Raw genomic sequence first — 25,064 nt, 5'->3', positions numbered from 1 at the left:
CATAAAGGATTACAGCAGAAATAAATGATACAGAAAAGAGAAAAGCAAAAGACAATAAAAACAAAAGTTGGTTTTTGAAAATATTAACAAAATTGCAAACGCTTAGCTAGACGATCAAGAGAAAAAGAAAAAGGGCATAAATTACCAAAATAATGAATGAAAAATATATCACTACTGGTCATACAGAAATCGAAAAGATTATAAGACAACACAATGAAGGACTTTATGCCAAAAAGTAGACACACAGATGAAATGGACACATTTTTAGAAAGACATAAATGACCAAAACCAAATCAAGAAAAACTGTAAAAAATGAACAGATCTAAAACAATAAAGAAGTTGAATTAGTAATTCAAAATCTTCCCACAAGGAAAAGCAAAGACCCAAGGTCTTCACTGGTGAATTCTATAAAATAAAAAAAATAATAATACCAACATTTCACAAACTCTTTTAGAAAACAGAGGAAAAAAACCTTCCTAACTCATTCTATGATGACAGTATTACCCTGAAAACAAAGCCAAACAAACACACCAGAAGAAAATAAAACTGTAGACTAAATGCCTATATTAAAAAAGAAAGATCTAAAATCAATACCATAACCATCAACCTTAAGAAACTAGAAAAAGAAGAGCAAGCTAAACCTAAAGCAAGCAGAAGGAAGAAAACATTGCGCACACACACACACACACAGAAAAGAGAGGTAAGATTGAAATTGCAAAAATTATGAATGAAAGGAGGAACGCTATTACTGACCTTACAGAAATAAAGAGATTAGAAGGGGATACAATATACAGCTGTACATCATTAAATTTTATAAACTAGATGAAATAGACAAATTCCCAAAAAGACACAAAGTACTGAAATGACTGGAGACTAAAAAATATGAAAAGACCTATAACAAAAAAGCAGATTGAATTAATGATCAAAAACTTTTTCACAAAGACAAAGCCAGATCAGATGGTTTCATTGGTGAATTCTACCAGAAATTAACACCAATCCTTCACAAACTCTCCCAAAAACAGAAGCAGAGGGAACACTTCTCAACTCATTCTCTAAGGCAGTATTACTTTGATACTAAAACCAGACAAAAACATTACAAGAAAAGAAAACTATACACCAATATTCCTTATGAATATATAGGCTAAAATACTCAACAAACTATTAACAAATTGAATCCAGCAACATATAAAAAGCATTTTACACCATGATTAAGTGGCATTTATCCCAGGAATGTAAGATTGAATCAACACAGGAAAATGAACCAATGTAATATACCTCGTTAATAGAATATAGGACAAAAACTATGTGATGATCTAAATAGATGCAGAGAAGAATGTGTGAAAATCCAACACCCTTGCATGATTAAAAAAACTCAACAAACCAGGAGTAGAAGGGGATTTCATCAACTTGATAAAAGACATTTACAAAAAACCCACAACTAACTTCATACTTAATGGTGAAAGACAGAAAGCTTTGCCCTTAAGATCAGGAACAAGACAAGTGTGTCCGTTTTTAACCCTTCTGTTCAATACTGTACTGGAAATTCTAGCCAGGACAATTAGGCAAGAAAAGTAAATACAAGGCATCCAGACTGGAAAGGAAGAAGTAAAACTATTCCAGACTGGAAAAGAAGAAGTAAAACTGTCTCTTCTTATAGATGACATGATCTTGTATGTAGAAAGTCCTAAGGAATTCTAAAACAAACCAAAAACTCAAACTATTGGAGCTAATAAATACATTCAACAAAGTTTGCAGAAAATAAGATTAATAAACAGAAACAAATTATATTTAATATGCTAGCAATTAACAATTTTAAAATGAAATTAGGAAAGAAATTCCATTTACAATAGCATCAAATAGAATAAAATATTTAGGAAAACATTTAACAAAAGAAGTGCAAGACCTATCCACTGAAAGATCTAAATATATGAAAAGTCCATTGGTTATGGACTGAAAGATTTAATATTGTTAAAATGGCAATACTTCTCAAATTAATATACAGATTCAATGTAATCTCTATCAAAAACTCAGCTGCCTATTAACAAAATGATCTTAAAATTTATACGGAAATGCAAGAGATAGTCAAAAAAATCTTGAAAAAGAAGAATGGAGTTAGAGAACTCACATTTCCTACTTTTCAAAACTTACTACAGAGCTGCAGTAATCAAGACTGTGTGACAGGATAGGCATAAAGATAGACATGTAATCAATGGAATAGAATGGAGAGTCCAAAAATAAACCCATACAATGTTCAATTGATTTTTGGTAAGGGATTCAAGAAAATTCAATAGGGAAAGATTGTCTTTTCAAGCAAAGTTGCTGAGACAACTGAATATCAACATGCAAAAGAATGAAGTCGAACTCCTTCATCTAAAGACATACAAAAATTTACTCAAAATCGATCAATGACCTAAACACAAGTGATAAAATACATACAATTTTTAGAGGAAATCACAGGTGTAAAATCAAGAACATTTGTGCTTCAAAAGATGACATCAATAAAGTGAAAAAACAACCTACTGAGTGGGAGAAAATATTTGCAAATCAAATATCTGATAAGGAGATAGTATCCCAAAATCTATACAGAACTATTACAGCTCAACAATAAAATGACAAGTAATTCAATTTAAAAATGACAAAGGGGTACTTCCCTGATGGTCCAGTGGTAAAGAATCTGCCTTCCAATGCAGGGGACGTGAGCGTGATACCTGGTCAGGGAACTAAGATCCCACATGCCGCGGGGCAACAAAGCCCATGCACCAGAACTACTGAGCTCATGTGCCTCAACTAGAGAGTCCATAGGCTGCAAACTACAGAGCCCATGCTCTCTGGAGCCCACGTCACAACTAGACAAGAGAAAATCCGCACTCTACAACTAGAGAGAAGCCTGCACACCGCAAGGAAGAGCCTGCCTACCGCAACAAGCACCATAATGAAAAATCCCACATGCCTCAACAAAGACCCCACACAGCTAAATAAATAAATAATACATAAATAAATTGTTTTAAAAAATAACAAAAGATTTGAATAGACATATGTCCAAAGGAGATAGACAAATGGCCAATAAGTACATGAAATGATGTTAAGCATCATTAATTATCAGATAAATACAAATTGAGACCACGTAAGATACCACTTCACAACTCACTAGAATGGCTATAATCAAAAGACAGACACTAACATGTTTTGGGGAGGATGTGGAAAAACTGAAACCATCTCACATTGTTAGTGGGATTGTAAAGGTCTCCCTCCCCCACCCCTCTCAGTGGGGTATTTCATTTGCATTTTGCATTTTGTAATTGTTTTTGTGATCTCTCCCACTACACTGAAGCATTTGAGACTAGGACTAGGTCTCTTTCCCTCACTCGAGTATATCAGTTAGAGCAACTGTCATTCTGTGCTACCCGCAATCACTGATTTGCTTACCTCTCTCAACCACTAGACTATAATCTTCTTAAGAGAGAAACTGTGCTTCCTTTATTTTTGCATCCTAGTACCTAGCCTAGTAGTTAACACACAGGAAATACAAAAGAAAAAATTAAATAAGAGATTCCAAAGTATGGTACACAGATCCCTGGTGGAGACCCAACATTCTTACAGAAGGTTCACAAGGTAAAAACTATTTTCATAGTAATAAGACATTACAAGCCATTTCAATAGGTCGACATTTGTACTAAATGCAAAAGCAACAATGCCCTAGCACAAATTATAATCCCCAAACTGTGTTAATTTTACTAGTTTTCTATTGCTACTGTAATAAGTTGCCACAAATTTATCGTCATAAAGCCACAAAAATGTATTATCTTACAGTTCTCCTGGTTAAAGACCATTTCAGGGTCTCACTAGGCTAAAACCAAAGGCTCAGCAGTTGCATTCCTTTCTGGAGGCTCTGAAGACAATCCGTTGTTTCCTTGCATTTTTTAGCTTCTAGAGGCTGCTCTCATTCCTTGGCTGGTGGCCCACTTCCCCCATTTTCTAGCTAGCTATGTGAGTCCTTTTCATATCTCATCACTCTGAATTACTCTTCTGACTCCTTCTTCCACTTTGGAGAAACACTGTAATTACACTGCATCCATTCAGATAATCCAGGATAATCTGAATATTTTAAAGTAAACTGACTAGCAAATTTAAGTCCCCTTTGCTATATAACATAACATAGTCACAGGTTCTAGGGATTATGATGTAGGCGTTTCTGGGGGCCATTCTCCTGCCTACCCCTGTAGTCACATTTTTCACCATCACACAGTTAAAATAAAAAATAGTGGCAGGTTCACTTAATAATGTCCTTGATGAGGCACTAAAAATTAGTAATTTTATTAACTCAACCTTTGAATACACCACACATTTTCTCAAAATTAATCAAATTGAGCTGTCATTTCAAGGAAAATATTAGACAGTATTTGTTGCCAATGATAAAATTAGAGCTTTTAAAGCAAAAACAAATACCTTGGAAAATTCATATACTTGCAGACGGACAATTTTGCAATATTTTAAGATTTTCCTGAGGAAATTACTGGTGATATTAACAAATGGGATTTTTTGATATTGTATAATGAAGTATATTAAGATTTGGAAGTCAAGCATACATCAGTGAATCAATATTTTCATATGGCCAATGCATTATGTAACAAAAGTATGTGTTTGTAAAAGATTCATTCAAAGTGCACGATGCGGGGCAGGCTTCAAGATGGTGGAACAGTAAGACGTGGAGATGACCTTCCTCCCCACAAATACATCAGGAATACGTCTACATGTGGAACAGCTCCTACAAAACACCTACTGAACGCTGGCAGAAGACCTCAGACGTCCCGACAAGCAAAAGAAACTCCCCACGTACCTGGGTAGGGCAAAAGAAAAAAGAAAAAACAGAGACAAAAGAATAGGGACGGGACCTGCACCAATGGGAGGGAGCTGTGAAGGAGGGAAGGTTTCCACACACTAGGAAGCCGCTTCGTGGGCGGAGACTGTGGGTGGAGAAGTGGGGAGCTTGGGAGCCACGGAGGAGAGCGCAGCAACAGGGGTGCGGAGGGCAAAGCGGAGAGATTCCCACACAGAGGATCAGGGCCGACCGGCACTCACCAGCCCGAGAGGCTTGTCTGCTCACCCGCCGGGGCGGGCGGGGCTGGGAGTTGAGGCTGGGGCTTCGGTCGGAGCGCCGGGAGAGGACTGGGGTTGGTAGCCTGAACACAGCCTGCAGGGGGTTAGTGCACCACAGCTAGCCGGGAGGGAGTCCGGGGAAAAGTCTGGACCTGCAGAAGAGGCAAGAGACTTTTTCTTCCCTCTTTGTTTCCTGGTGCGCCAGGAGAGGGGATTAAGAGCGCTGCTTAAAGGTGCTCCAGAGACGGGCGCAAGCCGCAGCTATCAGCGCGGACACCAGAGAAGGGCATGAGATGCTAAGGCTGCTACTGCAGCCACCAAGAAGCCTGTGTGCAAGCACAGGTCACTATCCACACCTCTCCTCCGGGGAGCCTGTGCAGCCCGCCACTGCCAGGGTCCTGTGATCCAGGGACAACTTCCCCAGAACACACGGCACGCCTCAGGCTGTTGCAACGTCACGCCGGCCTCTGCCACTGCAGGCTGGTCCCGCATTCCGTACCCCTCCCTCCCGCCCCGCCTGAGTGAGCCAGAGCCCCCTAATCAGCTGCTCCTTTAACCCCGTCCTGTCTGGGCGAAGAACAGATGCCCTCAGACGACCTACATGCAGAGGCGGGGCCAAATCCAAAGCTGAACCCCGGGAGCTGTGCGAACAAAAGAAGAGAAAGGGAAATCTCTCCCAGCAGCCTCGGGAGCAGCGGATTAAATCTCCAAAATCAACGTGATGTACCCTGCACCTCTGGAATACCTGAATAAACAACAAATCATCCCAAACTGAGGAGGTGGACTTTGGGAGCAACGATATATATATATATATTTTTTTTCCTTTCTCTCTTTCTGAGTGTGTATGTGTATGCTTCTGTGTGTGATTTTGTCTGTATAGCTTTGCTTTTACCATTTGTCCTAGGGTTCTGTCTGTCCGGTGTTTTTTTTCTTTTTAGTAGAGTTTTTAGCACTTGTTATCATTGGTGGATTTGTTTTTAGGTATGGTTGCTCTCTTCTCTTTCCTTTTTTTTTTATTACTTTAAAAATTTTTTTAATAATATTTTTTTATTTTAATAACTTTATTTTATTTTTCTTTCTTTCCTTCTTTTTTTCTCCCTTTTACTCTAAGCCGTGTGGATGACAAGCTCTTGGTGCTCCAGCCAGGTGTCAGGGCTGTGCCTCTGAGGTAGGAGAGCCAAGTTCAGGACATTGGTCCACCAGAGACCTCCCAGCTCCACATAATATCAAATGGTGAAAATCTCCCAGAGATCTAAATCTCAATGCCAAGATCCAGCTCCACTGAATGACCAGCAAGCTACAGTGTTGGATATCCTATGCCAAACAACTAGCAACACAGGAACACAACCCCACCAATTAGCAGAGAGGCTGCCTAAAATCATAATAAGGTCACAGACACACCACCAGACGTGCACCTGCCCACCAGAAAGACAAGATGCAGCCTCATCCACCAGAACACAGGCCCTAGTCTGGTCCACCAGGAAGCGTACACAACCCACGGAACCAACCTTAGCCACTGGGAGCAGACACCAAAAACAACGGGAACTACAAACCTGCAGGCTGCGAAAAGGAGACCCCAAACACAGTAAGCCAAGCAAAAAAAGAAGACAGAGAAACACACAGAAGATGAAGGAGCAAGGTAAAAACCCACCAGAACTAACAAATGAAGAGGAAATAGGCAGTCTATCTGAAAAACAACTCGCAAAAATGATAGTAGAGATGATCCAAAATCTTGGAAAGAGAATGGAGAAAATATAAGAAACGTTTAACAAGGACCTAGAAGAACTAAAGAGCAAACAGTGATGAACAACACAATAAATGAAATTAAAAATTCTCTAGAAGAAATCAATAGCAGAATAACTAAGGAAGAAGAACGGATAAGTGACCTGGAAGATAAAATAGTGGAAATAACCGCCACAGAGCAGAATAAAGAAAAAAGGATGAAAAGAATTGAGGACAGTATCAGAGACCTCTGGGACAACATTAAATGCACCAATATTCGAATTATAGGGGTCCCAGAAGAAGAAGAAGAGAGAGAAAGGGACTGAGAAAATATTTGAAGAGATTATAGTTGAAAACTTCCTTAATATGGGAAAGGAAATAGTTAATCAAGTTCAGGAAGCTCAGAGAGTCCCATACAGGATAAATCCAAGGAGAAACACGACAAGACACATATTAATCAAACTACCAAAAATTAACTACAAAGAAAAAATATTAACAGCAGCAAGGGAAAAACAACAAATAACACACAAGGGAATCCCCATAAAGTTAACAGCTGATCTTTCAGCAGAAACTGCAAGTCAGAAGGAAGTGGCAGGACATATTTAAAGTGATGAAGGAGAAAAACCTACAACCAAGATTACTCTACCCAGCAAGGATCTCATTCAGATTCGACAGAGAAATTAAAAGCTTCACAGACAAGCAAAAGCTAAGAGAATTCAGCACCACCAAATCATCTTTACAACAAATGCTAAAGGAACTTCTCTAGGCAGGAAACACAGGAGAAGGAAAAGACCTACAATAATAAACTCAAAACAATTAAGAAAATGGTTACAGAAACATACATATCTATAATTACCTTAAATGTAAATGGATTAAATGCTCCAACCAAAAGACATAAACTGTCTGAACAGATACAAAAACAAGACCCGTATATATGCTGTTTACAAGAGACCCACTTCAGACCTAGGGACACATACGGACTGAAAGTGAGGGGATGGAAAAAGATATTCCATGCAAATGGAAATCAAAAGAAAGCTGGAGTAGCAATTCTCATATCAGACAAAATAGACTTTAAAACAAAGAGTATTACAAGAGACAAAGAAGGACACTACATAATGATCAGGGGATCAATCCCAGAAGAAGATGTAACAATTGTATATATTTTTGAACCCAACATAGGAGCACCTCAATACATAAGGCAAATACTAACTAACAGCCATAAAAGGCAGAAACAACAGTAACACAATCTTAGTAGGGGACTTTAACACCCCACTTTCACCAATGGACAGATCATCCAAAATGAATATAAATAAGGAAACACAAGCTTTAAATGATACATTAAACAAGATGGACTTAATTGATATTTATAGGACATTCCATCAAAAAACAACAGAATACACTTTCTTCTCAAGTGCTCATGGAACATTCTCCAGGATGGATCATATCTTCTGTCACAAATCAAGCCTTGGTAAATTTAAGAAAATTGAAACCATATCAAATATCTTTTCTGATCACAATGCTATGAGACTACATATCAATTACAGGAAAAAATCTGTAAAAAATACAATCACATGGAGGCTAAACAATACACTACTTAATAACCAAGAGATCATTGAAGAAATCAAAGAGGAAATCAAGAAATACCTAGAGACAAATGACAATGAAAACACAATGACCCAAAACCTATGGGATGCAGCAAAAGCAGTTCTAAGAGGGAAGTTTATAGCAATACAATTCTACCTTCAGAAACAAGAAATGTCTCAAATAAACAACCTAACCTTACACCTAAACCAATTAGAGAAAGAATAACAAAAAAAAAAAAAAACCCAAATTTAGCAGAAGGAAAGAAATCATAAAGATCAGATAAGAAATAAATGAAAAAGAAATGAAGGAAACATTAGCAAAGATCAATAAAACTAAAAGCTGGTTCTTTGAGAAGATAAACAAAAGTGGTAAAACATTAGCCAGACTCATAAAGAAAAAAAGGGAGAAGAATCAAATCAGTAGAATTAGAAATGAAAAAGAAGTAACAACGGACACTGCAGAAATACAAAGAATCAAGAGAGATTACTACAAGCAACTACATGCCAATAAAATGGACAACCTGGAAGAAATGGACAAATTCTTAGAAATGCACAACCTCCCAAGACTGAACCAGGAAGAAATAGAAAATATGAACAGACCAATCACAAGCACTGAAATTGACACTGTTATTAAAAATCTTCCAACAAACAAAAGCCCAAGACCAGATGGCTTCACAGGCGAATTCTATCAAACATTTAGAGAAGAGCTAACACCCATCCTTCTCAAACTCTTCCAAAATATAGCAGAGAGGGGAACACTCCCAAACTCATTCTACGAGGCCACCATCACCCTGATACCAAAACCAGACAAAGATGTCACAAAGAAAGAAAACTATAGGCCAATATCACTGATGAACATAGACGTAAAAATCCTCAACAAAACACTAGCAAACAGAATCCAACAGCACATTAAAAGGATCATACACCATGATCAAGTGGGGTTTATCCCAGGAATGCAAGGATTCTTCAATATATGCAAATCAATCAATGTGATACACCATATTAACAAATTGAAGGAGAAAAACCATATGATCATCTCAATAGGTGCAGAGAAAGCTTCTGAGAAAATTCAACACCTGTTTATGATAAACCCCCCCCCCCCAGAAAGTAGGCATAGAGGGATCTTACCTAAACATGACAAAGGCCATATATGACAAACCCACAGCCAACATCATTCTCAATGGTAAAAAACTGAAACCATTTCCTCTAAGATCGGGAACAAGACAAGGTTGTCCACTCTCACCACTATTATTCAACATAGTTTTAGAAGTTTTAGCCACAGCAATCAGAGAAGAAAAAGAAATAAAAGGAATCCAAATCAGAAAAGAAGTAAAGCTGTCACTGTTTGCAGATGACATGATACCATACATAGAGAATCCTAAAGAAGCTACCAGAAAACTACTAGAGCTAATCAATGAATTTGGTAAAGTAGCAGGATACAAAATTAATGCACAGAAATCTCTTGCATTCCTATACACTAACGATGAAAAATCTGAAAGTGAAATTAAGAAAAGTCTCCCATTTACCACTGCAACAAAAAGAATAAAATACCTAGGAACAAACCTACCTAAGGAGACAAAAGACCTGTATGCAGAAAGTTATAAGACACTGATTAAATAAATTAAAGATGATACAAATAGATGGAGAGATATACAATGTTCTTGGATTGGAGGAATCAACATTGTGAAAATCACTATACTACTCAAAGCAATCTACAGATTCAATGCAATCTCTATCAAACTACCACTGGCATTTTTCACAGAAGTAGAAGAGATAATTTCCCAATTTGTATGGAAACACAAAAGACCCCAAATAGCCAAAGCAGTCTTGAGGGAAAAAAAAGGAGCTGGAGGAATCAGGCTCCCTGACTTCAGACTATACTACTAAGCTACAGTAATCAAGACACTAATGTACTGGTACAAAAACAGAAATATAGATCAATGGAACAGGATAGAAAGCCTAGAGATAAACCCACACCCATATGGTCACCTTATCTTTGATAAAGGAGGCAAGAATATACAATGGAGAAAAGACAGCCTCTTCAATAAGTGGTTCTGGGAAAACTGGACAGCTACATGTAAAAGAATGAAATTAGGACATTCTCTAACACCATAGACAAACATAACCATAAAATGGATTCAAGACCTAAATGTAAGGCCAGACACTATCAAACTCTTAGAGGAAAACATAGGCAGAACACTCTATGACATAAATCACAGCAAGATCCTTTTTGACCCACTTCCTAGAGAAATGGAAATAAAAACAAAAATAAACAAATGGGACCTAATGAAACTTAAAAGCTTTTGCACAGCAAAGGAAACCATAAACAAGACCAAAAGACAACCCTCAGAATGGGAGAAAATATTTGCAAATCAAGCAACTGACAAAGGATTAATCTCCAAAATTTACAAGCAGCTCATGCAGTTCAATATCAAAAAAAAACAAACAACCCAATCCAAAAATGGGCAGAAGACCTAAATAGACATTTCTCCAAAGAAGATATGCAGATTGCCAACAAACACATGAAAGAATGCTCAACATCATTAATCATTAGAAATGGAAATCAAAACTACAGTAAGATATCATCTCACAGCGGTCAGAATGGCCATCATCAAAATATCTACAAATAATAAATGCTGGAGAGGGTGTGGAGAAAAGGGAATCCTCTTGCCCCGTTGGTGGGAATGTAAATTGATACAGCCACTATGGAGAACATTTTGGAGGTTCCTTTAAAAAAGGAAAAATAGAACTACCATATGACCCAGCAATCCCACTACTGGGCATATACCCTGAGAAAACCATAATTCAAAAAGAGTCATGTACCAAAATGTTCATTAAAGCTCTATTTACAATAGCCAGGACATGGAAGCAACCTAAGTGTCCATCGACAGATGAATGGATAAAGAAGATGTGGCACATATATACAATGGAATATTACTCAGCCATGAAAAGGAACAAAACTGAGTTATTTGTATTGAGGTGGATGGACCTAGAGTCTGTCATACAGAGTGAAGTAAGTCAGAAGGATAAAAACAAATACCGTATGCTAACACATATATACGGAATCTAAAAAAAAAAGAAAAGAAAAAAATGGTCATGAAGAACCTAGGGGCAAGAGGGGAATAAAGACACAGACCTACTACAGAATGGAATTGAGGACACAGGGAGGGGGAAGGGTAAGCTGGGACAAAGTGAGAGAGTGGCATGGACATATATAGTGGCATGGACACTACGAAATGTAAAATAGATAGCTAGTGGGAAGCAGCCTCATAGCACAGGGAGATCAATCAGCTCGGTGCTTTATGACTACCTAGCGGGGTGGGATAGGGAGGGTGGGAGGGAGGGAGACGCAAGAGGGAAGATATATGGAGATATACGTATATGTATAACTGATTCACTTTGTTATAAAGCAGAAACTGACACACCATTGTAAAGCAATTATACTCCAATAAAGATGTTAAAAAAAAAAAAAAGTGAAAGATAGACCAAGGGACTTTAAAGGAAAAATACAAAAGTTCATTGATGTGATTGCGGATTCCACGTTGCAGTTAAACTTAAGAAACTACCACTTGTTAAGTTTTGGTATAAGAGCAAAGAAAAATATTCACAATTATCTCAGAAGGCCATTAAATACTGCTTCCTTTTTTTTTTAATTTATTTTTTATTTATTTATTTTTGGCTGTGTTGGGTCTTCATTGCTGTGTGCGGGCTTTCTCTAGTTGCGGTGAGCAGGGGCTACTCTTCGTTGAGGTCCGCGGGCTTTTCATTGCGGTGGCTTCTCTTGTTGCAGAGCATGGGCTCTATGCGTGTGGGCTTCAGTAGTTGTGGCACGCAGGCTCAGTAGTTGTGGCTTGTGGGCTCTAGAGCACAGGCTCAGTAGTTGTTGTACATGGGCTTAGTTGCTCTGCAGCATGTGGGATCTTCCCAGACCAGGGCTCGAACCCGTGTCCCCTGCATTAGCAGGCAGATTTTTGACCACTGTGCCACTAGGGAAGCCCTAAATACTCCTTTCTTTTCCAACTATAGGTCTGTATTAGGTTAGATTTTGTTCACTTACTTCAACCAAAACAACAAATCAGAAGAAATGAATGCAGAAGCTGATCTGAGAATTCAGTACTATTCTATTAAGCCAGATACTGAACAGACTGCCACACTTCCACTATAATTTTTGTTTTGAAAAATAGTTATTTTTAATGCTATTTATGTTAACATGTAATTGCTTTATTACTGAATTATTTCTTAAAATACTCAATATTAATTTATAATATAATAAATATTAATAGATATAATTACATACATAGAAACTCTTCAAGGTCATCAGTAATTTTTCTTTTTATTATTTATTTATTTGGCTGCACTGGGTCTTACTTGTGGCACTCGGGATCTTCGTTGTGGCAATGTGGACTCTTTAGTTGCAGCATGCAGGGTGTAGTTCCCTGACCAGGGACTGAACCTGGTCCCCTGCATTGGGAGTGCACAGTCCTAACCACTGTACTGCCAGGGAAGTCCCACCCAGGTCATCAGTGATTTTTAAGAGTGTAAAGGACTACTGAAACCAAACGTTTCAGAACTGCTGAGTCAGATAAATGAGAAAGCCACAGAAAGATCATGACTAGGTGAAGTTAATCAAAAGAATGAACGCAGAGAGCCTCAATGATAAAAGGGTACATAAGGCAACAGAGAAACAGAGCCTAGAAGGAGTACTCTATTTACGAACAGCCCCACTCCCGAACTCTTTCCCAGTCAAATCTCTAAATAGCAGAGGACTGAACTGACCACAGAGAAGCTAAATTGCTCATAGGGCACTTCTGAGGGCAGATACTATAGAGGTGGAAAAATTTTCCCTTCTTCCCTTTAGATTCTTTGGCTGGTCTAATAATTAAATTGAAGACAGAGTAACAAAAGAAAAACAAATTTAATTTTGTACATTGTATAGGAACTCTATAAAAATGAGACCCAAGGGCAAGTCAGGCAGTTGAAGTTTATATGCCATCCCGAGTTAAGGAATGGGATAGGGGCCTGGAGCTTCAAAGGGGAGGAGGGTAATTCATAGGATGATAAGGAGAGCATTTGCCTTGCCATACAGATAAGTCATTTAGATAAAAGTGATCTCTGGTAGTAGCTCCCTTCCTGGAATAGGCCCCCTATCTAAATACTTTTAGGTAGTTAAGGGAGAGGTAAAAGTTTTTCTTGAGTCTGTTCAATCTTGATTACCTTCAGCTCAAAACAATCCACATGCCACAATGGCAGATTTGGGGTCAGCCTATTCTGCTCCCCTTCAGTATGAATATTTGCTAGAAAAATAAAGAATGATATATTTTTTAAAATATCATAAAGGAATAAATTATCACATGATTATACACAAAACTTATATTTTGAAAATGAAAATATTTGGTGAACTAAACTCTAAAAAGCAAGGAAAATGGATAAACAATGTCATAACAATGAAGTACAGAAAAATATTCACTGGTATTAGTAAAAATTAAGATTTTACCAGTATAATGCCCCTCAGAAAGAACTCCCATCACTGCTCAGTTTAAATTAGGTAAACTCCAGATTTAAACTGTTAAATTAGCTGTTTCGCATAGGGAAAATAAACAGTAAATTCCGGTGATGTGGTACAGCTGCTGACGGCTAAAAAATAACTGCAGCTGTACATCCTTCCTGACACTCAATGGCCACAGTCAGGGAAAAGCTCTTCTCAATAAATCTTAGCAAAGAAATAATGAAAGTGACAGAAAAGGACTATCATATTAACTCACTGGAAAATAAAGTAATTATGTGCCGTAAGTACTGTAAACAAGAAGCCTTTTCCTGGAACCATGATACAAATAACCCTAAATTTCGATTCTTAAGACCTAGCTTCTGGTTCAAGTCACATGTTTCCTGAGTTATCTGGGCAAATTAAATCACCTCCTTAGTCCTCATTTCCTCCTGTAAGATAAGGAAGTTAGTCTAAATCCCTTGCTTTAAAATTTAAATCCTTTGATTCACAGTAACAAACACATTTAATACCCAAATCCTAAAGCCATACATAACTGAAACAAAAGTGCGGACTAGTATTCACCAGTTGATGGGTCATGACCTGCCATTTGCAGAGTACTGAACTGATTGATGGCTACAATTCCTCATTAAAAACAACAAAAGAGGGAGGGGGTAGATGGGTAGAGACAGACAAAAATATAATACCTTGATCTGTTTGACCATAGAGATATCTTTGGTAATATAGGGGAGTAAAAATTTTCCTTTACCTTTCTAGGTTCTTTTGGCAGATCTATTAATTAAATTAACATAAGGCAGATTAGCAGAAGAAACAAATTTAACTACATACATATGGGAGCTCCATAAGACTGAGACCCAAGGGCGAGGTGGGCAGTTGAGGTTTATAGGCCATCCTGAGCCGAGGAATGGGATAACGGCCTGGAGCTTCAAAGGGGAGGAGGGTAATTCATAGGACACTAAGAAGAGCAGAAGTTTGGTACTTAGTCATTTGCCCTGCCATACATATAAGTCATTCAGGTAAAAGTTCTCTCTGGTAATAGCTCCCTTCCTGGTACAGGCCTGGTGTTTAAATTTTTAGGTAGTTAAGGGAGAGGTAAAAGTTGCTCTTGAGTCTGCTGGATCTTGATTGCCTTTGGCTCAAAACACTCCACACGCCAAAGTGGCATATTTTGGGGTCATATATTTTGCTTCCCTTTAGTAAGAAAGGAAATGAACATTCAAGTTTAGGTTAATATTCACACTATGGATATTAACATTACTCAGCTGTTTAAGGTTGTTACATTTATTGGCTATCTGAATTTAGAAATTTAGACAGTTTGTGTTTAAATCACCTAATGTCAAAAAATCAGTTGCTTAGGTAATGTTTACATTTTTCAACTGTAATTTGGAGCAGATCTTTTGATTCCTCAACTGTTCTCTGGCTAACAAAGCTGTATTGTAAAATATAAGAAGTTGTTAATCTAAGAACATGTGCCTCAAATGTTAATGTCAGTGTTTGGCAGCAGGGACTGTACTTTTCTTAGGGGAGGTGGGGATAAGCCATAAAATTCAAGAGTTGAAATTTAAACACAATTGTAAATTACAGTATGTGACAACTGTTAATTATTTTTGCAAATAACCAACATATACTGGGTACTGTGGTGATATGGGATTCCTCTAACAGATGATTTTGGCTCTCGGATTCCCCATGAACAAGTTGAAGCTTTCTTTGAGAGGTTTGAGATTCTTTTCCCCCTCCTCTTCTTCCTTCCCTCCGACTCTCCTGCACAGGTTGTCAGACCTCCACTGAGGCCTGAAGCTACTTCCCTCCTACTCTAGCTCCCTCTCCTTTATCCTTCACAGGGAGTATCACCAATAAATCTCTTGCACATCTATTCCCTTCGTTGTATGTGCTTCTCTGGGAATTTGAGCAAACAAAGTACATGTCTAGTCACCATATTAGACTCTAGGCATCATTATTTCATTTAGTCTTCACAAAAGTCCTGTGAAGACATTATTAGTATTCCCATTTTATAAATAAGGAAACAGAGTAGAAAAGCAATTTTCTCAGCATGATGCAACTACTGACAGAGATGAGATTTGAACTCAAGTCTGTTTAATTTCATGGTTGGAGCTGCAGACCTTATTTTAAAACAATTAAATTTTATTAAATAACAACAAAAACTAAACAGATCCCTAATAAAATTTTTCTGATGCCTCTGTGTGCTTTCAGACATTATCACATTTAATCCTAATAGATCCATGAAGTTAATATTATCATTTTACCGATGAAATTGGGGCTCAAATAATTTAAGTAACTTTCTCAAGATATTACATAAGTTCATGAGTTTGAGCTCACTCAGGTCGTCTCTGAATTCAGCTGTTTAACATTATATTGATTTGCCTAATTAATCAAATGACAATTGTGTCCCTTTTTACTTTTTAGTATTAGATAATTTGTCCTGAGAACTTTATTCAGCAAAGAATCCCCCAAGTGATTTAAACAGCTATATATGTTCATTCTCTCTCTCTTTATGGGTGTGTGTGTGTGTGTACGATACGTTATAGATAAAATATTAGCAATTTAGGGTATTTCTTGAGCTGCCGCCTATTTGTGTTTTAACCAAAATTTACAGGGAAATAGCTGGAGCACTGTTTCAAAAACCTGCCTCCAACAACAAATCAGCAATTGAGGCTGGAAGGCAGTATCCTCTGCCCACTTTCTGAGACTTTTTAATATAATTTAATGTAATTATGCTGATTTTTGCTTTTGCTTCCTGACTCAACTGCAGCCTTTGAGTTCACATTTCAAAAACTTCCTTCACCAGAGTCACCTGATGAGATGAGTCAGCAGTCTGCAGACTCATCACTTCTGATGACCAAACCCTGGTGTTTTACCAGCCTTTAAAATGACGCAGCCTAGCCGTACTGGGCGGAGCCGGATGTGGAGCAACCGGGCAGCAACTCAGCAGTATCCAAGCCCTGGAAGGGAGATGGTTGGTTTGCTTGTTTGCTTTGTTTTTCTGTAGAGAAGGCATTGTGAGAGGACATGGAGCAGAAGGGAGTGATCTCAGGGGACCCAGGCACAGGCAAGTCAGGAAATCTAGGCAGATCCAGATATGACCACACCATGGTCATATGGTTGGCCTGGGGTAGGGGGTGGTCCTGGTACCACTCCTGGGAGAGGAAAGCCACGAGTCCCCTACCCCCAGTCTACCCTGTGACTTCAGATGGGGAAACTGAGGCTCAGAGATGAGTAGGTGGTTGCCCAGCGTCACAGACATCAGGAAGGGGCAGGAGCCAGGGAGGATACAGGAAGGAGGGGTGGGAAGACCTCATAGCCCTAGACAGCACCCGTACCCTACTCCCAGAAGCCCGCTGCCATCACAGCGGTGTGCCAGTGCCCAGTAGCCACCCCGTTGGAGCAGTGAGCTTGTAGACAGGACCGTGTGCCTGTGGACCCGTCCCCATGTGAGTCCTCTTAAGGTGGAGGCCCAGAAACTGGGCCCCGTGACCCCTCAGAGCCCCCTCCTACCTCTGGCCCAGCCTGAGGAGCGAGTCGCAGCTCACTGTTCACTAGGATGGAGAAGGGTACTCCCAAGCCAGGAGGGGACTTCCCTGGGGTTGGGGTTCAGTGAGTAGGTGCTTGGCTGGGTCTGGAGTGGGATTAGGTGCATTTTTCTTCTTTTTGTAATAAATGCGTATTATTTCCGTAACAAAGTAATCAAATGCCTATCCCATCCTCCACCCGATCCTAGTTATACAGAAAAATCATGGCTCCTTGTGGAAGGCCTAACATCTTTTTTTTTTTTTTTTCTTTTCCTTTGCGGTACGCGGGCCTTTCACTGTTGTGGCCTCTCCCGTTGCGGAGCAAAGGCTCCGGACGCGCAGGCTCAGCGGCCATGGCTCACAGGCCTAGCCGCTCCGCGGCATGTGGGATCCTCCCGGACCGGAGCACGAACCCGTGTCCCCTGCATCAGCAGGCGGACTCTCAACCACTGCGCCACCAGGGAAGCCCCAAGGCCTAACATCTTTAAGATGACCAGTTACCCATAGCTTGCCCTGAACTCAGCGTTTTTACCTTTTATCATTAGCCTTCACCCATCCCACGTATCTAATATGTATTCACGAATCTTTTCCGATACCTTTGCATCCTCCAGTGGAACATTCTTCCTTCTTCCCCCCCTACCAAAATCCTCACCATCCTTCAACGCCGAAACTTAGCATTACCTTCTTCATAAAATCTTGCTTCATCTGTCCTATTGGAAGCAAAATTTCTTTTCTCTGTGTTCCCATCGTTTTGTTGTTAAATGATTCTACGTCAATTGTCGGTCATACAATAACTATTTGTGTATATAACTTGATCTTTCTTAGTAGATTATAAGTGAAGATTCTTTATCTTTGGCTAACCTATAAAATATGTTTACATTCACCAATCTTCTTTTATCCTCAAAAGATGGGAGATGGGGGGGGGAAGAGTCAATATTTATTTAATGCCAACTATGTGTCAGGGTATTTGAAGCTATCTCACTTAACCCTCACAGCACTCTTCTGTATCCATTTTACGTATGAAAACATAAGCTCACAAAGAATCAGAGACTTATCAGGGTCAAAAACTGGCAAAAACATGGCTAAGATTTTTTAACTCTGGTCTTATTCTTTGCATTACAAAAACATAATTGTACATCTATCAATGTGGAAGACACCAATAAATACATGTAAAGCTCCACTCATAAAGATTTTCTAGCACATTAGAACTGCTTCATTCAGATAATGCTTGGGACCCAACTAAAGTCAGAGGATTTTTGAGCCAGAAGGGACTTTATAGATCATTTAATCCAACTCTTATGTTACAGATAAGAAATATGATCCTCAGAGAAATAAATTTCCCTGTGTATATACCCAGTCAGTAGATGAGCAGGATTAAAATCCAGTTGGAGGCAGTATAGGAAAGTGGTTAACACTGTGGCCTTTGGAGTCAGCCTTGGTTCAAATCATAGCTCTGGTACTTAGTGACTGTGTGTAGCCCCGGAAACTTTACAAAGCTTATCTTTTGTCTTCTCATCCCTAAAAGAAGGATGATACTTACCCCATAGTGCTGTGAGGATTAAACGTAACATTGCACAGCAGAGAGTAAGCAATAACAAATATTAGGTATTCTCTTATCTCCTGTCTCACTGCCTGCTCTTCTTTGCAGGACACCACATTGCCTTTTATGGATGAGTTGTGGAGTGGACAATACATTTCAGGGTCAAAGTGAGTAAAGATAAAGAAGTGTGCATTTATGTGGTAAGTCCCTTTAAAAAAAAAACATGTACAAATATTTCTCTGCGGATAAATAACACTTTTAAAAGGAATTGTTCATTCAATAAATATCTATTGAGCCCCTACCACATGCCAGGCGCAATGCTAGATGCTGAGTATGAGATCAACAAAACAGATCTAATTTCAACCTTGATAAGCACTGAAGTTTGATTGAAAACAAAAATATCACTGAGATCTACCTGTGGGACATGCAAAACCAAATATCTTTCACAGAAGTCAATACAATGTAATGGATATTAGTATTTGAAATGAGCTATACATATATACTTGTGCCTTTTTGTAAAACAAGATATTCTTTAGAATTAAGTTCTATGTCATTTCTAGTGCTGGTCATTTCAACTAGATTTTAGTAAATTCCTTGATAATTAAGCTATTCTATTTCTTTACATAAAATAGAATATTGCAAGGGGTAGGTTTAGTTAAGCATATTCTCCTGAAATATGTTAATCACCATCTGTCTGAGGGTTACAAGACTGGAATAGAACAGTTTTGCTAACAGCCAGTACATAGTAATTCCTTACAGGGCATCACAAAGTTCAATTTTATGAATCTGTGCTCATTCACTCATTTTCTCTCTTTTTACATACACACAAATAGAAGCTGCCTAAAGAGATAGCTGATACTCGGGTTTTGGAGTCACTAATATACTGATGGTCTCTAGATTGCTTGTATTTGTTTGAGTTAGGATGATAAAACTGGCTAAGGATCAATACAGAAAAGAATTTGGATTATTCATATGTCAAAATTACCTTTTGGTGATTCCTTAAATCCCTAACACATTCCTTAATCCTTAACACATTAAGGAATTAATTCCTTAACAAATTCCTTAAATCTCTTTATACTCAAGTTTTGCTATCCATTTGATTTTGGAATGTGATATACTATCCAATTTTACCTGAGAGTGAAAAGAATGATTTTGTTATTTATGAAAGGAAGTATAGAGCACAGTAAAAAGAGCCCAAGTTTGGAGTCAGGTAGACTGGGTTCAAATCTCAATTACCATTTAATTGTGTAATTTGTAAGAACATCTGAGTCTCGGTATCAAATGTTTGCAAAATAGGGATAATACGATTTTTCTTGTAGAACTATAGTAAGTTTAAATAAGATAATAGCTGGCAGACAGTAGCTATTTGTGGTTAGTATTCGTGGTTGGCTATATTAATTTAAAAAGAGATCACGAGTCAAGAGCATTGATTTAAAAACAAAACAAAACAACACTGCTTATCTAAAAACTAGTTGCTATATAGAAACATATAACCTCCCTTAAATTATCAATATTTATAATCCTTGCAACTGGGGAAATAAGGAAAAACTACAAGATTTAATAAGAATGGCAAAATTGGGACCAAATGAGATTATAAAAGTTTGAATTGTTAATCAACAAGGAGATTAGTGTGTTTGTTACTCTCAAAAGGTAACAAGTCATTTGCTTGATGCATTAAGGTCCTTGAATTGAATAATGCATTTTTCTTTATGGTAGAGTTATCCCTAGAACTCTTTGTGGAACTGGCTGTTTTGAAGGGGGGAAAAAAAAATCAAGCAGCTGCCTCTTATGGAACAGGTGATTATTTAAATATAAGGTGGTGAGTGAAAACTTACCTGAAAAACTGCATTACTCAAGAAAGAGAATTCACCAAAAAGAGGTTCTCTACATCACATTTTTAAAATCTTCAACGGAATGAGCACCTTCCCTCACATTACCTCTTCATCGTAAGCAATTTCTCTTTAAAGCTATTCTAACTCAGACCTTCATCTAAAATTCTCCTGAATCTTTCATTATCGAGGAAGCCTGGAACAGTGCAGAGGCACTCCTTTCTGAAAGCACATCTATTCCTGACCACTCCTTTCCAAAAGGTAACATGTGTATCTAAAACCCATGCGTGAAATTTTAAGCTTGCTCTCCTATCTCATTAGCTCATAGCAGCCAGGAAAACAAAGACCATTCTCACCCAATTCAAACGGCGGCGGTATCGTTGAGTTCTAAATCAGGAACGACCCCCCTCATCCCACTTCCAAAATATAAAAGGTGCGCACTTCAGCCGACTGCCTGTCTCCCAGGCATTGCACCCCAGGATAATGGAAACAGTGCTCAGGAAAAGGATGGTAAAGCAGCTCTCGAAAATCGAGGGTGACTAAACCCTGCCAATGGGAGAGTGTGGACACTCCTTGATCATTGGTAGAGAGACTGTGCTAAACCGAGTCGCGGTAGAGGTGTCTTTGGCCTTGCGCAGGGGCACTTGGGGACCCGAGGTAGAGCTCCAAGTTGGAGATAGATACTGCGAGTGGAGAAGACCGTAAGTCGGAATCTCAAGGCCTTTTCCCGCAGCACACAGGGTCAAGCGCCACGGGGCTGGATGGGGACTCCTGGTTCTGGTTCAACCCTTTCCCGCTAATTACTCGGTCCGGATAAGATGCTACACGGAGCCTCGGGCGGACGGAAATACCAGGCCCAGGAGGCAACCCAGAAAAATCACTCACCAGTCTCCCACCTTCAGCGCAGAACTATCAGGAGCCTAGCGCGCCAGCCATAAGGAAGCCCTGAACCCGCTCAGACGACCCTGACGACGGCTCGAAAGCGTCACTGACAACCACCCGGAAATGGCACAATAGCTTCCGGGGCCGCGGAGCGCGCGGCGGGAAATTATTTCCCAGAGCCCGGATTAGTGAAGTAGCAAGTGCTGCGGCAGTCTACTTGCCTGTCACCGGCGCCGCGCGAAGGAAGCAGCCCAGAAACTCCAACCAGGAAGGTAAAGGGCCTCAGCTCGGAAGACACAGTGTACCCTGACTGTGTCCTCCGTGCCCCCGAAGTTTCTGCAGCTCCCAGCTATGAGGCTGGGAAGGGGCTGGGTAGAGCGGTGGCAGTGCTTACCTCTGACGCTTTCCGCAGCCGTCGTTGGTTAGCACTCGCCCGACCCGCCGCGCTCGGCGCGCGCGTCGATGGGCTGCAGCCGCAGACCCCGCCGCGCTCCGCCCGTGCCGCGGCGGGGACGGCCCCGAGCGCCTCTGCAGTGCAGGGCTGAGCCGCTTCCCTCGCCTCCTGTTTGCGCAGCTCCGCAGCTCGGTCTCCTGCCAGGAAGGCGCTAGGCCACTCGCGTCTCTCGTTTCCATAGAACCGACTGGGACGCCTCTCCCTGAGTCCCAGATTCTTGGCTGCTTTCCATAACTTAGCGTCAGTGCAGGTGGTGGGAATCCCCCAGGCCCACCTTCCTGTGAAGAGGAAAATGCTATCATTCATTTCTCCCTAGTAGAATTCTAAACATATCCAAATGGTAATGAACATCTCTGCAGCTACTGTAGGCCTTGAAACGCGCGCGCACACACACACACACACACACACACACACACACGTTTCCCTAAAGGGAGCGGGAGTGGGGAGGGGTGCTGTGTTCCTGGGGATTATGATATTAGCTGTTGGAAGGCAGGGAATAAGACAAAGTGGTTATCCTGAGATTTCTTCTGCTCCCAAAACCTCTGATTGAATATTGACAAAAACGTGATCTGCTTTGAGTACTCTATATCAGGATTTGACCCAGAACTTGGACGGAGCTTGATTTTGGAAGCGTCAAGCTATTTTTGACTGATGAATATCCTATACCAAAAAAAAATTTCCGTCGAGGCATTAGGAATGAACATTTAAACCGAATTTCCAGTGTACGTGTGACAGACTGCGCCTTGTAAACTTTTGGGTTTGTGTTATTACCTTATGCCTCATTTCTCAGAAGTACCTATTGATGTGCAAGATGTTCCCATTTTAGGCAAGTTTGACTAACCAGTATTGGTGTTTAGGTGGATTTTTATAAGGGAGTTAATTTGATTATGTCTAAGTTAACTCAGAGTGTTAAGTTAAATGTACTAGAATGTTTAAATACTTGAATGTATAAATTTTTATTGTGAAGACAATTAGGCTTCAGTAATGCAAATGTGCTCCTATTAGATCTGTTTTCTAAGTACAGATTTTCTTTTACCTTATTGACTTATGTTCGATTATATGATGTAATATTTTCTTCCCTAAAGCAGAAAGCATAAGTCATGTTAAACAGTCTTTGAAAAAGTGGTCAAAGGTGGGTTTTTTCATAAAGTTCAAAATGCTTAAGATTTCATAATAGGTATCCACAATTTACACTAATGTCCAAAAACATTGTTTTTAAGAAAACCAATAGTATAACTTTATTATCTAGACAGTATTTCCCTGAGATAATCTTTCCACTGTTTAAGCAAAACATTTAAAAAATAAAATCAATAATTCCATATAGGCTCTGAAAAAACAAAGTGAAGCACCCTCTTTCTCAAAAATAATAACTAAAATAGTACATAGTACATTTTATTTCACCTATTTCCTATTAGCAAATTTAAGGAGAGTCAATTAAAAGTAATATTCTATTTCTTTCTAAAGATATCTTACTGCTTAAAAGTAAAATATCCCTGAAACTTTTAAATTCACATAGTTCTTACTTTCTTGATATCAGAATTACTTTGAAATAAAAAACTGTTTTGTTATTATTGATAGAGAAGAAGAAAAGCCCATATGAATTAGTCTGAGTCATTAATACCAAATCCACTTTGAGAGGAAAATAATAAACTTTTTCATAAGAAAAAACAGCCCTCTTTAGATTGTTCCTAGAAATGCTTTGAAATTTTAGACAGTGTTATTTTTCTGAAATTAATTTGTAATTATGCTTAAATATTTTCAGTAATATTGCTATCTAAATGTCACCCCACCCTCACAGATTCCTTTTCATATGATGTATGTTTCTCTTTTATTATTTGAAAGTAGATTGTTTGTAAAATTAAAATTTGGTTAAAAGTATTCAACTAAATTCTGAAATTAAAGTCAAAGTGTATTGTAGAAAGGACATACCGTTTGTGCAGAAACAGACTTAGATTTTGAATCTTGGTTTCACCATTTACTAACTTTGTACCCTTGAGCTAGTTTCTTAATCTCTCAGATCCCCCATTGTTCTCATCTGTATAAGAACGGCAAATAGCACTTACATTTTCAAGAAGGAAATGAGCATATACGCAGTATATAGGCCACAAAATCCTGCTTGGTCAATCTCAGACCTTATGCTACTACTAAGTAGTACAAAGTTCCTAGGATACTAAAGCAGGTTTGACTTTCATCCCCCATGGCTAACCAACATGTTCTGTCCTTTCTTTTTTTTTATCCCTAAACATCTCTCTCATTCATCTTGCTTCTCTTAAGGCCCCTTTATCCCTAAAACTAGCATCTCCAGTGCAGCCTGTGCCTTGTACAGTACCAGATAGATTGGACCTCTCTCTAAGTCCTCTTAGCCTTTCATTTCTTCCCCACCATACTCATTTTGGTGCTACTTCTCCACTTCCTCCCTCCACTGCTAAGTCAGTCATCAAAGAGACTAATTATGACTGCTGCTTTCCGAAATAATGCCATTGAAGTAAGAAATCCCTGAAGTCTCACCATTGGTGACCTTAGTCAAATAATTTATACATATATACGCACAAAAACACATGCATACATATCTCTGATCTTTGAAGGATGGGACAGGAAACAGATACTATGTCTTTAAAAAAAAAAATTTCCAAAGCCCAGCTGAATTATATTAAGCCAAAGGCCTAATTTGGCTCCTAGGCCGAGAGGATGCAGAATTCCTAAACTCCACTTGACCTTATAGCATTCAGAGCCAAACAGGATTTTACTCACACGGTATGAGTAGTGTGATTTGTGTGTTCCTTTTGTAGTATTGGTTAAACAGAGAGCCAACACATTTAGCATTATTTACTTCCCAGTTCAATGCTTTAGATAAGAGAAATCATAAAAATCTTTTAAACTCTTAAATTCAAAGCAGCAATATTGATTGAATTTAAGGATTGGTATGT

At 39.0% G+C, this 25,064-nt stretch overlaps 2 protein-coding genes across 15 annotated transcripts in view; one reads left to right on the top strand and one right to left on the bottom strand.

The window, feature by feature from the left end:
• The window catches only part of KIAA0825 (KIAA0825 ortholog), a 398,483-nt gene extending 376,690 nt beyond the window's left edge, over positions 1–21,793 (bottom strand). For 10 of the 11 annotated variants that reach the window (XR_003431587.1, XM_027100606.1, XM_027100611.1 and 7 more), the window contains exon 1: positions 21,687–21,793. The gene's annotated coding sequence lies outside the window, so the exon portion shown is untranslated. The remainder of the gene's footprint in view (positions 1–21,686) is intronic. The other variant, XM_027100604.1, reaches the window with a different exon arrangement.
• SLF1 (SMC5/6 complex localization factor 1) overlaps positions 19,092–25,064 on the top strand; it is a 68,725-nt gene continuing 62,752 nt past the window's right edge. For 2 of the 4 annotated variants that reach the window (XM_027100617.1, XM_027100614.1), the window contains exon 1: positions 21,842–21,955. The gene's annotated coding sequence lies outside the window, so the exon portion shown is untranslated. Of the gene's footprint in view, positions 19,173–21,841; positions 21,956–25,064 lie in introns of those variants that run through there. The other 2 variants (XM_027100616.1, XM_027100615.1) reach the window with 2 other exon arrangements.

Source organism: Aethalodelphis obliquidens, unplaced genomic scaffold (assembly GCF_003676395.1).
Source record: "Aethalodelphis obliquidens isolate GAN/ISIS:26980383/991018 unplaced genomic scaffold, ASM367639v1 scaffold4, whole genome shotgun sequence".
In the NCBI taxonomy this organism is placed as follows: domain Eukaryota; kingdom Metazoa; phylum Chordata; class Mammalia; order Artiodactyla; family Delphinidae; genus Aethalodelphis; species Aethalodelphis obliquidens.
Note: the sequence above shows the minus strand (reverse complement) of the source record. Positions and strands in the feature narration are given on the sequence as shown.